The 9167-nt window shown below is 46.7% G+C and overlaps 40 non-coding genes across 40 annotated transcripts; all 40 read left to right on the forward strand.

Annotated features, from left to right (window-relative positions):
- The first annotated feature begins 85 nt into the window (after positions 1–85).
- LOC125788584 (5S ribosomal RNA) lies at positions 86–204 on the forward strand. The gene has a single exon (XR_007429642.1). It is a non-coding gene; the product is annotated as a 5S ribosomal RNA (ribosomal RNA).
- A 110-nt stretch (positions 205–314) lies between these two features.
- Positions 315–433, forward strand: LOC125788585 (5S ribosomal RNA). The gene has a single exon (XR_007429643.1). It is a non-coding gene; the product is annotated as a 5S ribosomal RNA (ribosomal RNA).
- Positions 434–543: 110 nt separating this feature from the next.
- Positions 544–662, forward strand: LOC125788662 (5S ribosomal RNA). Its single transcript, XR_007429715.1, has one exon. It is a non-coding gene; the product is annotated as a 5S ribosomal RNA (ribosomal RNA).
- A 110-nt stretch (positions 663–772) lies between these two features.
- Positions 773–891, forward strand: LOC125788586 (5S ribosomal RNA). Its single transcript, XR_007429644.1, has one exon. It is a non-coding gene; the product is annotated as a 5S ribosomal RNA (ribosomal RNA).
- A 110-nt stretch (positions 892–1001) lies between these two features.
- Positions 1002–1120, forward strand: LOC125788587 (5S ribosomal RNA). The gene has a single exon (XR_007429645.1). It is a non-coding gene; the product is annotated as a 5S ribosomal RNA (ribosomal RNA).
- Positions 1121–1230: 110 nt separating this feature from the next.
- Positions 1231–1349, forward strand: LOC125788588 (5S ribosomal RNA). The gene has a single exon (XR_007429646.1). It is a non-coding gene; the product is annotated as a 5S ribosomal RNA (ribosomal RNA).
- A 110-nt stretch (positions 1350–1459) lies between these two features.
- Positions 1460–1578, forward strand: LOC125788589 (5S ribosomal RNA). The gene has a single exon (XR_007429647.1). It is a non-coding gene; the product is annotated as a 5S ribosomal RNA (ribosomal RNA).
- A 110-nt stretch (positions 1579–1688) lies between these two features.
- Positions 1689–1807, forward strand: LOC125788590 (5S ribosomal RNA). Its single transcript, XR_007429648.1, has one exon. It is a non-coding gene; the product is annotated as a 5S ribosomal RNA (ribosomal RNA).
- Positions 1808–1917: 110 nt separating this feature from the next.
- Positions 1918–2036, forward strand: LOC125788591 (5S ribosomal RNA). The gene has a single exon (XR_007429649.1). It is a non-coding gene; the product is annotated as a 5S ribosomal RNA (ribosomal RNA).
- A 110-nt stretch (positions 2037–2146) lies between these two features.
- On the forward strand, positions 2147–2265 carry LOC125788593 (5S ribosomal RNA). Its single transcript, XR_007429651.1, has one exon. It is a non-coding gene; the product is annotated as a 5S ribosomal RNA (ribosomal RNA).
- Positions 2266–2375: 110 nt separating this feature from the next.
- Positions 2376–2494, forward strand: LOC125788594 (5S ribosomal RNA). Its single transcript, XR_007429652.1, has one exon. It is a non-coding gene; the product is annotated as a 5S ribosomal RNA (ribosomal RNA).
- A 110-nt stretch (positions 2495–2604) lies between these two features.
- On the forward strand, positions 2605–2723 carry LOC125788595 (5S ribosomal RNA). The gene has a single exon (XR_007429653.1). It is a non-coding gene; the product is annotated as a 5S ribosomal RNA (ribosomal RNA).
- Positions 2724–2833: 110 nt separating this feature from the next.
- LOC125788596 (5S ribosomal RNA) lies at positions 2834–2952 on the forward strand. Its single transcript, XR_007429654.1, has one exon. It is a non-coding gene; the product is annotated as a 5S ribosomal RNA (ribosomal RNA).
- Positions 2953–3062: 110 nt separating this feature from the next.
- Positions 3063–3181, forward strand: LOC125788598 (5S ribosomal RNA). The gene has a single exon (XR_007429655.1). It is a non-coding gene; the product is annotated as a 5S ribosomal RNA (ribosomal RNA).
- Positions 3182–3291: 110 nt separating this feature from the next.
- LOC125788599 (5S ribosomal RNA) lies at positions 3292–3410 on the forward strand. Its single transcript, XR_007429656.1, has one exon. It is a non-coding gene; the product is annotated as a 5S ribosomal RNA (ribosomal RNA).
- A 110-nt stretch (positions 3411–3520) lies between these two features.
- On the forward strand, positions 3521–3639 carry LOC125788600 (5S ribosomal RNA). Its single transcript, XR_007429657.1, has one exon. It is a non-coding gene; the product is annotated as a 5S ribosomal RNA (ribosomal RNA).
- A 110-nt stretch (positions 3640–3749) lies between these two features.
- On the forward strand, positions 3750–3868 carry LOC125788601 (5S ribosomal RNA). Its single transcript, XR_007429658.1, has one exon. It is a non-coding gene; the product is annotated as a 5S ribosomal RNA (ribosomal RNA).
- A 110-nt stretch (positions 3869–3978) lies between these two features.
- LOC125788602 (5S ribosomal RNA) lies at positions 3979–4097 on the forward strand. Its single transcript, XR_007429659.1, has one exon. It is a non-coding gene; the product is annotated as a 5S ribosomal RNA (ribosomal RNA).
- A 110-nt stretch (positions 4098–4207) lies between these two features.
- On the forward strand, positions 4208–4326 carry LOC125788603 (5S ribosomal RNA). The gene has a single exon (XR_007429660.1). It is a non-coding gene; the product is annotated as a 5S ribosomal RNA (ribosomal RNA).
- Positions 4327–4436: 110 nt separating this feature from the next.
- On the forward strand, positions 4437–4555 carry LOC125788605 (5S ribosomal RNA). The gene has a single exon (XR_007429662.1). It is a non-coding gene; the product is annotated as a 5S ribosomal RNA (ribosomal RNA).
- Positions 4556–4665: 110 nt separating this feature from the next.
- LOC125788606 (5S ribosomal RNA) lies at positions 4666–4784 on the forward strand. Its single transcript, XR_007429663.1, has one exon. It is a non-coding gene; the product is annotated as a 5S ribosomal RNA (ribosomal RNA).
- A 110-nt stretch (positions 4785–4894) lies between these two features.
- LOC125788607 (5S ribosomal RNA) lies at positions 4895–5013 on the forward strand. Its single transcript, XR_007429664.1, has one exon. It is a non-coding gene; the product is annotated as a 5S ribosomal RNA (ribosomal RNA).
- Positions 5014–5123: 110 nt separating this feature from the next.
- LOC125788608 (5S ribosomal RNA) lies at positions 5124–5242 on the forward strand. The gene has a single exon (XR_007429665.1). It is a non-coding gene; the product is annotated as a 5S ribosomal RNA (ribosomal RNA).
- A 110-nt stretch (positions 5243–5352) lies between these two features.
- On the forward strand, positions 5353–5471 carry LOC125788609 (5S ribosomal RNA). Its single transcript, XR_007429666.1, has one exon. It is a non-coding gene; the product is annotated as a 5S ribosomal RNA (ribosomal RNA).
- Positions 5472–5581: 110 nt separating this feature from the next.
- On the forward strand, positions 5582–5700 carry LOC125788610 (5S ribosomal RNA). Its single transcript, XR_007429667.1, has one exon. It is a non-coding gene; the product is annotated as a 5S ribosomal RNA (ribosomal RNA).
- Positions 5701–5810: 110 nt separating this feature from the next.
- On the forward strand, positions 5811–5929 carry LOC125788611 (5S ribosomal RNA). The gene has a single exon (XR_007429668.1). It is a non-coding gene; the product is annotated as a 5S ribosomal RNA (ribosomal RNA).
- A 110-nt stretch (positions 5930–6039) lies between these two features.
- Positions 6040–6158, forward strand: LOC125788612 (5S ribosomal RNA). Its single transcript, XR_007429669.1, has one exon. It is a non-coding gene; the product is annotated as a 5S ribosomal RNA (ribosomal RNA).
- Positions 6159–6268: 110 nt separating this feature from the next.
- On the forward strand, positions 6269–6387 carry LOC125788613 (5S ribosomal RNA). Its single transcript, XR_007429670.1, has one exon. It is a non-coding gene; the product is annotated as a 5S ribosomal RNA (ribosomal RNA).
- Positions 6388–6497: 110 nt separating this feature from the next.
- On the forward strand, positions 6498–6616 carry LOC125788614 (5S ribosomal RNA). The gene has a single exon (XR_007429671.1). It is a non-coding gene; the product is annotated as a 5S ribosomal RNA (ribosomal RNA).
- A 110-nt stretch (positions 6617–6726) lies between these two features.
- LOC125788616 (5S ribosomal RNA) lies at positions 6727–6845 on the forward strand. The gene has a single exon (XR_007429673.1). It is a non-coding gene; the product is annotated as a 5S ribosomal RNA (ribosomal RNA).
- A 110-nt stretch (positions 6846–6955) lies between these two features.
- LOC125788617 (5S ribosomal RNA) lies at positions 6956–7074 on the forward strand. The gene has a single exon (XR_007429674.1). It is a non-coding gene; the product is annotated as a 5S ribosomal RNA (ribosomal RNA).
- Positions 7075–7184: 110 nt separating this feature from the next.
- On the forward strand, positions 7185–7303 carry LOC125788618 (5S ribosomal RNA). The gene has a single exon (XR_007429675.1). It is a non-coding gene; the product is annotated as a 5S ribosomal RNA (ribosomal RNA).
- A 110-nt stretch (positions 7304–7413) lies between these two features.
- LOC125788619 (5S ribosomal RNA) lies at positions 7414–7532 on the forward strand. The gene has a single exon (XR_007429676.1). It is a non-coding gene; the product is annotated as a 5S ribosomal RNA (ribosomal RNA).
- Positions 7533–7642: 110 nt separating this feature from the next.
- LOC125788620 (5S ribosomal RNA) lies at positions 7643–7761 on the forward strand. The gene has a single exon (XR_007429677.1). It is a non-coding gene; the product is annotated as a 5S ribosomal RNA (ribosomal RNA).
- Positions 7762–7871: 110 nt separating this feature from the next.
- Positions 7872–7990, forward strand: LOC125788621 (5S ribosomal RNA). The gene has a single exon (XR_007429678.1). It is a non-coding gene; the product is annotated as a 5S ribosomal RNA (ribosomal RNA).
- Positions 7991–8100: 110 nt separating this feature from the next.
- Positions 8101–8219, forward strand: LOC125788622 (5S ribosomal RNA). Its single transcript, XR_007429679.1, has one exon. It is a non-coding gene; the product is annotated as a 5S ribosomal RNA (ribosomal RNA).
- A 110-nt stretch (positions 8220–8329) lies between these two features.
- LOC125788623 (5S ribosomal RNA) lies at positions 8330–8448 on the forward strand. Its single transcript, XR_007429680.1, has one exon. It is a non-coding gene; the product is annotated as a 5S ribosomal RNA (ribosomal RNA).
- A 110-nt stretch (positions 8449–8558) lies between these two features.
- LOC125788624 (5S ribosomal RNA) lies at positions 8559–8677 on the forward strand. Its single transcript, XR_007429681.1, has one exon. It is a non-coding gene; the product is annotated as a 5S ribosomal RNA (ribosomal RNA).
- A 110-nt stretch (positions 8678–8787) lies between these two features.
- On the forward strand, positions 8788–8906 carry LOC125788625 (5S ribosomal RNA). Its single transcript, XR_007429682.1, has one exon. It is a non-coding gene; the product is annotated as a 5S ribosomal RNA (ribosomal RNA).
- A 110-nt stretch (positions 8907–9016) lies between these two features.
- LOC125788627 (5S ribosomal RNA) lies at positions 9017–9135 on the forward strand. The gene has a single exon (XR_007429684.1). It is a non-coding gene; the product is annotated as a 5S ribosomal RNA (ribosomal RNA).
- The last annotated feature ends 32 nt before the right edge of the window (positions 9136–9167 follow it).

Genomic DNA, 9167 nt, shown 5'->3' on the forward strand with positions numbered 1-9167 from the left:
GGTCTTGTTATACATTACTAGTTTGTTATCTGAAACCCAACATAGATGAAGTTGCATAAGTAGTCTTGATGAGAGCTCTGCAATGGCTTACGGTCACACTACCCTGAGAACGCCCGATCTCGTCTGATCTCGGAAGCTAAGCAGGGTTTGGCCTGGTTAGTACTTGGATGGGAGACCACCTGGGAATACCAGGTGCTGTAAGCTTTTCCCCTCTTGCTTCCATTACCATGGTCTTGTTATACATTACTAGTTTGTTATCTGAAACCCAACATAGATGAAGTTGCATAAGTAGTCTTGATGAGAGCTCTGCAATGGCTTACGGTCACACTACCCTGAGAACGCCCGATCTCGTCTGATCTCGGAAGCTAAGCAGGGTTTGGCCTGGTTAGTACTTGGATGGGAGACCACCTGGGAATACCAGGTGCTGTAAGCTTTTCCCCTCTTGCTTCCATTACCATGGTCTTGTTATACATTACTAGTTTGTTATCTGAAACCCAACATAGATGAAGTTGCATAAGTAGTCTTGATGAGAGCTCTGCAATGGCTTACGGTCACACTACCCTGAGAACGCCCAATCTCGTCTGATCTCGGAAGCTAAGCAGGGTTTGGCCTGGTTAGTACTTGGATGGGAGACCACCTGGGAATACCAGGTGCTGTAAGCTTTTCCCCTCTTGCTTCCATTACCATGGTCTTGTTATACATTACTAGTTTGTTATCTGAAACCCAACATAGATGAAGTTGCATAAGTAGTCTTGATGAGAGCTCTGCAATGGCTTACGGTCACACTACCCTGAGAACGCCCGATCTCGTCTGATCTCGGAAGCTAAGCAGGGTTTGGCCTGGTTAGTACTTGGATGGGAGACCACCTGGGAATACCAGGTGCTGTAAGCTTTTCCCCTCTTGCTTCCATTACCATGGTCTTGTTATACATTACTAGTTTGTTATCTGAAACCCAACATAGATGAAGTTGCATAAGTAGTCTTGATGAGAGCTCTGCAATGGCTTACGGTCACACTACCCTGAGAACGCCCGATCTCGTCTGATCTCGGAAGCTAAGCAGGGTTTGGCCTGGTTAGTACTTGGATGGGAGACCACCTGGGAATACCAGGTGCTGTAAGCTTTTCCCCTCTTGCTTCCATTACCATGGTCTTGTTATACATTACTAGTTTGTTATCTGAAACCCAACATAGATGAAGTTGCATAAGTAGTCTTGATGAGAGCTCTGCAATGGCTTACGGTCACACTACCCTGAGAACGCCCGATCTCGTCTGATCTCGGAAGCTAAGCAGGGTTTGGCCTGGTTAGTACTTGGATGGGAGACCACCTGGGAATACCAGGTGCTGTAAGCTTTTCCCCTCTTGCTTCCATTACCATGGTCTTGTTATACATTACTAGTTTGTTATCTGAAACCCAACATAGATGAAGTTGCATAAGTAGTCTTGATGAGAGCTCTGCAATGGCTTACGGTCACACTACCCTGAGAACGCCCGATCTCGTCTGATCTCGGAAGCTAAGCAGGGTTTGGCCTGGTTAGTACTTGGATGGGAGACCACCTGGGAATACCAGGTGCTGTAAGCTTTTCCCCTCTTGCTTCCATTACCATGGTCTTGTTATACATTACTAGTTTGTTATCTGAAACCCAACATAGATGAAGTTGCATAAGTAGTCTTGATGAGAGCTCTGCAATGGCTTACGGTCACACTACCCTGAGAACGCCCGATCTCGTCTGATCTCGGAAGCTAAGCAGGGTTTGGCCTGGTTAGTACTTGGATGGGAGACCACCTGGGAATACCAGGTGCTGTAAGCTTTTCCCCTCTTGCTTCCATTACCATGGTCTTGTTATACATTACTAGTTTGTTATCTGAAACCCAACATAGATGAAGTTGCATAAGTAGTCTTGATGAGAGCTCTGCAATGGCTTACGGTCACACTACCCTGAGAACGCCCGATCTCGTCTGATCTCGGAAGCTAAGCAGGGTTTGGCCTGGTTAGTACTTGGATGGGAGACCACCTGGGAATACCAGGTGCTGTAAGCTTTTCCCCTCTTGCTTCCATTACCATGGTCTTGTTATACATTACTAGTTTGTTATCTGAAACCCAACATAGATGAAGTTGCATAAGTAGTCTTGATGAGAGCTCTGCAATGGCTTACGGTCACACTACCCTGAGAACGCCCGATCTCGTCTGATCTCGGAAGCTAAGCAGGGTTTGGCCTGGTTAGTACTTGGATGGGAGACCACCTGGGAATACCAGGTGCTGTAAGCTTTTCCCCTCTTGCTTCCATTACCATGGTCTTGTTATACATTACTAGTTTGTTATCTGAAACCCAACATAGATGAAGTTGCATAAGTAGTCTTGATGAGAGCTCTGCAATGGCTTACGGTCACACTACCCTGAGAACGCCCGATCTCGTCTGATCTCGGAAGCTAAGCAGGGTTTGGCCTGGTTAGTACTTGGATGGGAGACCACCTGGGAATACCAGGTGCTGTAAGCTTTTCCCCTCTTGCTTCCATTACCATGGTCTTGTTATACATTACTAGTTTGTTATCTGAAACCCAACATAGATGAAGTTGCATAAGTAGTCTTGATGAGAGCTCTGCAATGGCTTACGGTCACACTACCCTGAGAACGCCCGATCTCGTCTGATCTCGGAAGCTAAGCAGGGTTTGGCCTGGTTAGTACTTGGATGGGAGACCACCTGGGAATACCAGGTGCTGTAAGCTTTTCCCCTCTTGCTTCCATTACCATGGTCTTGTTATACATTACTAGTTTGTTATCTGAAACCCAACATAGATGAAGTTGCATAAGTAGTCTTGATGAGAGCTCTGCAATGGCTTACGGTCACACTACCCTGAGAACGCCCGATCTCGTCTGATCTCGGAAGCTAAGCAGGGTTTGGCCTGGTTAGTACTTGGATGGGAGACCACCTGGGAATACCAGGTGCTGTAAGCTTTTCCCCTCTTGCTTCCATTACCATGGTCTTGTTATACATTACTAGTTTGTTATCTGAAACCCAACATAGATGAAGTTGCATAAGTAGTCTTGATGAGAGCTCTGCAATGGCTTACGGTCACACTACCCTGAGAACGCCCGATCTCGTCTGATCTCGGAAGCTAAGCAGGGTTTGGCCTGGTTAGTACTTGGATGGGAGACCACCTGGGAATACCAGGTGCTGTAAGCTTTTCCCCTCTTGCTTCCATTACCATGGTCTTGTTATACATTACTAGTTTGTTATCTGAAACCCAACATAGATGAAGTTGCATAAGTAGTCTTGATGAGAGCTCTGCAATGGCTTACGGTCACACTACCCTGAGAACGCCCGATCTCGTCTGATCTCGGAAGCTAAGCAGGGTTTGGCCTGGTTAGTACTTGGATGGGAGACCACCTGGGAATACCAGGTGCTGTAAGCTTTTCCCCTCTTGCTTCCATTACCATGGTCTTGTTATACATTACTAGTTTGTTATCTGAAACCCAACATAGATGAAGTTGCATAAGTAGTCTTGATGAGAGCTCTGCAATGGCTTACGGTCACACTACCCTGAGAACGCCCGATCTCGTCTGATCTCGGAAGCTAAGCAGGGTTTGGCCTGGTTAGTACTTGGATGGGAGACCACCTGGGAATACCAGGTGCTGTAAGCTTTTCCCCTCTTGCTTCCATTACCATGGTCTTGTTATACATTACTAGTTTGTTATCTGAAACCCAACATAGATGAAGTTGCATAAGTAGTCTTGATGAGAGCTCTGCAATGGCTTACGGTCACACTACCCTGAGAACGCCCGATCTCGTCTGATCTCGGAAGCTAAGCAGGGTTTGGCCTGGTTAGTACTTGGATGGGAGACCACCTGGGAATACCAGGTGCTGTAAGCTTTTCCCCTCTTGCTTCCATTACCATGGTCTTGTTATACATTACTAGTTTGTTATCTGAAACCCAACATAGATGAAGTTGCATAAGTAGTCTTGATGAGAGCTCTGCAATGGCTTACGGTCACACTACCCTGAGAACGCCCGATCTCGTCTGATCTCGGAAGCTAAGCAGGGTTTGGCCTGGTTAGTACTTGGATGGGAGACCACCTGGGAATACCAGGTGCTGTAAGCTTTTCCCCTCTTGCTTCCATTACCATGGTCTTGTTATACATTACTAGTTTGTTATCTGAAACCCAACATAGATGAAGTTGCATAAGTAGTCTTGATGAGAGCTCTGCAATGGCTTACGGTCACACTACCCTGAGAACGCCCGATCTCGTCTGATCTCGGAAGCTAAGCAGGGTTTGGCCTGGTTAGTACTTGGATGGGAGACCACCTGGGAATACCAGGTGCTGTAAGCTTTTCCCCTCTTGCTTCCATTACCATGGTCTTGTTATACATTACTAGTTTGTTATCTGAAACCCAACATAGATGAAGTTGCATAAGTAGTCTTGATGAGAGCTCTGCAATGGCTTACGGTCACACTACCCTGAGAACGCCCGATCTCGTCTGATCTCGGAAGCTAAGCAGGGTTTGGCCTGGTTAGTACTTGGATGGGAGACCACCTGGGAATACCAGGTGCTGTAAGCTTTTCCCCTCTTGCTTCCATTACCATGGTCTTGTTATACATTACTAGTTTGTTATCTGAAACCCAACATAGATGAAGTTGCATAAGTAGTCTTGATGAGAGCTCTGCAATGGCTTACGGTCACACTACCCTGAGAACGCCCGATCTCGTCTGATCTCGGAAGCTAAGCAGGGTTTGGCCTGGTTAGTACTTGGATGGGAGACCACCTGGGAATACCAGGTGCTGTAAGCTTTTCCCCTCTTGCTTCCATTACCATGGTCTTGTTATACATTACTAGTTTGTTATCTGAAACCCAACATAGATGAAGTTGCATAAGTAGTCTTGATGAGAGCTCTGCAATGGCTTACGGTCACACTACCCTGAGAACGCCCGATCTCGTCTGATCTCGGAAGCTAAGCAGGGTTTGGCCTGGTTAGTACTTGGATGGGAGACCACCTGGGAATACCAGGTGCTGTAAGCTTTTCCCCTCTTGCTTCCATTACCATGGTCTTGTTATACATTACTAGTTTGTTATCTGAAACCCAACATAGATGAAGTTGCATAAGTAGTCTTGATGAGAGCTCTGCAATGGCTTACGGTCACACTACCCTGAGAACGCCCGATCTCGTCTGATCTCGGAAGCTAAGCAGGGTTTGGCCTGGTTAGTACTTGGATGGGAGACCACCTGGGAATACCAGGTGCTGTAAGCTTTTCCCCTCTTGCTTCCATTACCATGGTCTTGTTATACATTACTAGTTTGTTATCTGAAACCCAACATAGATGAAGTTGCATAAGTAGTCTTGATGAGAGCTCTGCAATGGCTTACGGTCACACTACCCTGAGAACGCCCGATCTCGTCTGATCTCGGAAGCTAAGCAGGGTTTGGCCTGGTTAGTACTTGGATGGGAGACCACCTGGGAATACCAGGTGCTGTAAGCTTTTCCCCTCTTGCTTCCATTACCATGGTCTTGTTATACATTACTAGTTTGTTATCTGAAACCCAACATAGATGAAGTTGCATAAGTAGTCTTGATGAGAGCTCTGCAATGGCTTACGGTCACACTACCCTGAGAACGCCCGATCTCGTCTGATCTCGGAAGCTAAGCAGGGTTTGGCCTGGTTAGTACTTGGATGGGAGACCACCTGGGAATACCAGGTGCTGTAAGCTTTTCCCCTCTTGCTTCCATTACCATGGTCTTGTTATACATTACTAGTTTGTTATCTGAAACCCAACATAGATGAAGTTGCATAAGTAGTCTTGATGAGAGCTCTGCAATGGCTTACGGTCACACTACCCTGAGAACGCCCGATCTCGTCTGATCTCGGAAGCTAAGCAGGGTTTGGCCTGGTTAGTACTTGGATGGGAGACCACCTGGGAATACCAGGTGCTGTAAGCTTTTCCCCTCTTGCTTCCATTACCATGGTCTTGTTATACATTACTAGTTTGTTATCTGAAACCCAACATAGATGAAGTTGCATAAGTAGTCTTGATGAGAGCTCTGCAATGGCTTACGGTCACACTACCCTGAGAACGCCCGATCTCGTCTGATCTCGGAAGCTAAGCAGGGTTTGGCCTGGTTAGTACTTGGATGGGAGACCACCTGGGAATACCAGGTGCTGTAAGCTTTTCCCCTCTTGCTTCCATTACCATGGTCTTGTTATACATTACTAGTTTGTTATCTGAAACCCAACATAGATGAAGTTGCATAAGTAGTCTTGATGAGAGCTCTGCAATGGCTTACGGTCACACTACCCTGAGAACGCCCGATCTCGTCTGATCTCGGAAGCTAAGCAGGGTTTGGCCTGGTTAGTACTTGGATGGGAGACCACCTGGGAATACCAGGTGCTGTAAGCTTTTCCCCTCTTGCTTCCATTACCATGGTCTTGTTATACATTACTAGTTTGTTATCTGAAACCCAACATAGATGAAGTTGCATAAGTAGTCTTGATGAGAGCTCTGCAATGGCTTACGGTCACACTACCCTGAGAACGCCCGATCTCGTCTGATCTCGGAAGCTAAGCAGGGTTTGGCCTGGTTAGTACTTGGATGGGAGACCACCTGGGAATACCAGGTGCTGTAAGCTTTTCCCCTCTTGCTTCCATTACCATGGTCTTGTTATACATTACTAGTTTGTTATCTGAAACCCAACATAGATGAAGTTGCATAAGTAGTCTTGATGAGAGCTCTGCAATGGCTTACGGTCACACTACCCTGAGAACGCCCGATCTCGTCTGATCTCGGAAGCTAAGCAGGGTTTGGCCTGGTTAGTACTTGGATGGGAGACCACCTGGGAATACCAGGTGCTGTAAGCTTTTCCCCTCTTGCTTCCATTACCATGGTCTTGTTATACATTACTAGTTTGTTATCTGAAACCCAACATAGATGAAGTTGCATAAGTAGTCTTGATGAGAGCTCTGCAATGGCTTACGGTCACACTACCCTGAGAACGCCCGATCTCGTCTGATCTCGGAAGCTAAGCAGGGTTTGGCCTGGTTAGTACTTGGATGGGAGACCACCTGGGAATACCAGGTGCTGTAAGCTTTTCCCCTCTTGCTTCCATTACCATGGTCTTGTTATACATTACTAGTTTGTTATCTGAAACCCAACATAGATGAAGTTGCATAAGTAGTCTTGATGAGAGCTCTGCAATGGCTTACGGTCACACTACCCTGAGAACGCCCGATCTCGTCTGATCTCGGAAGCTAAGCAGGGTTTGGCCTGGTTAGTACTTGGATGGGAGACCACCTGGGAATACCAGGTGCTGTAAGCTTTTCCCCTCTTGCTTCCATTACCATGGTCTTGTTATACATTACTAGTTTGTTATCTGAAACCCAACATAGATGAAGTTGCATAAGTAGTCTTGATGAGAGCTCTGCAATGGCTTACGGTCACACTACCCTGAGAACGCCCGATCTCGTCTGATCTCGGAAGCTAAGCAGGGTTTGGCCTGGTTAGTACTTGGATGGGAGACCACCTGGGAATACCAGGTGCTGTAAGCTTTTCCCCTCTTGCTTCCATTACCATGGTCTTGTTATACATTACTAGTTTGTTATCTGAAACCCAACATAGATGAAGTTGCATAAGTAGTCTTGATGAGAGCTCTGCAATGGCTTACGGTCACACTACCCTGAGAACGCCCGATCTCGTCTGATCTCGGAAGCTAAGCAGGGTTTGGCCTGGTTAGTACTTGGATGGGAGACCACCTGGGAATACCAGGTGCTGTAAGCTTTTCCCCTCTTGCTTCCATTACCATGGTCTTGTTATACATTACTAGTTTGTTATCTGAAACCCAACATAGATGAAGTTGCATAAGTAGTCTTGATGAGAGCTCTGCAATGGCTTACGGTCACACTACCCTGAGAACGCCCGATCTCGTCTGATCTCGGAAGCTAAGCAGGGTTTGGCCTGGTTAGTACTTGGATGGGAGACCACCTGGGAATACCAGGTGCTGTAAGCTTTTCCCCTCTTGCTTCCATTACCATGGTCTTGTTATACATTACTAGTTTGTTATCTGAAACCCAACATAGATGAAGTTGCATAAGTAGTCTTGATGAGAGCTCTGCAATGGCTTACGGTCACACTACCCTGAGAACGCCCGATCTCGTCTGATCTCGGAAGCTAAGCAGGGTTTGGCCTGGTTAGTACTTGGATGGGAGACCACCTGGGAATACCAGGTGCTGTAAGCTTTTCCCCTCTTGCTTCCATTACCATGGTCTTGTTATACATTACTAGTTTGTTATCTGAAACCCAACATAGATGAAGTTGCATAAGTAGTCTTGATGAGAGCTCTGCAATGGCTTACGGTCACACTACCCTGAGAACGCCCGATCTCGTCTGATCTCGGAAGCTAAGCAGGGTTTGGCCTGGTTAGTACTTGGATGGGAGACCACCTGGGAATACCAGGTGCTGTAAGCTTTTCCCCTCTTGCTTCCATTACCATGGTCTTGTTATACATTACTAGTTTGTTATCTGAAACCCAACATAGATGAAGTTGCATAAGTAGTCTTGATGAGAGCTCTGCAATGGCTTACGGTCACACTACCCTGAGAACGCCCGATCTCGTCTGATCTCGGAAGCTAAGCAGGGTTTGGCCTGGTTAGTACTTGGATGGGAGACCACCTGGGAATACCAGGTGCTGTAAGCTTTTCCCCTCTTGCTTCCATTACCATGGTCTTGTTATACATTACTAGTTTGTTATCTGAAACCCAACATAGATGAAGTTGCATAAGTAGTCTTGATGAGAGCTCTGCAATGGCTTACGGTCACACTACCCTGAGAACGCCCGATCTCGTCTGATCTCGGAAGCTAAGCAGGGTTTGGCCTGGTTAGTACTTGGATGGGAGACCACCTGGGAATACCAGGTGCTGTAAGCTTTTCCCCTCTTGCTTCCATTACCATGGTCTTGTTATACATTACTAGTTTGTTATCTGAAACCCAACATAGATGAAGTTGCATAAGTAGTCTTGATGAGAGCTCTGCAATGGCTTACGGTCACACTACCCTGAGAACGCCCGATCTCGTCTGATCTCGGAAGCTAAGCAGGGTTTGGCCTGGTTAGTACTTGGATGGGAGACCACCTGGGAATACCAGGTGCTGTAAGCTTTTCCCCTCTTGCTTCCATTACCATGGTCTTG

This window comes from Astyanax mexicanus, unplaced genomic scaffold, assembly GCF_023375975.1.
Source record: "Astyanax mexicanus isolate ESR-SI-001 unplaced genomic scaffold, AstMex3_surface scaffold_105, whole genome shotgun sequence".
NCBI lineage: Eukaryota > Metazoa > Chordata > Actinopteri > Characiformes > Acestrorhamphidae > Astyanax > Astyanax mexicanus.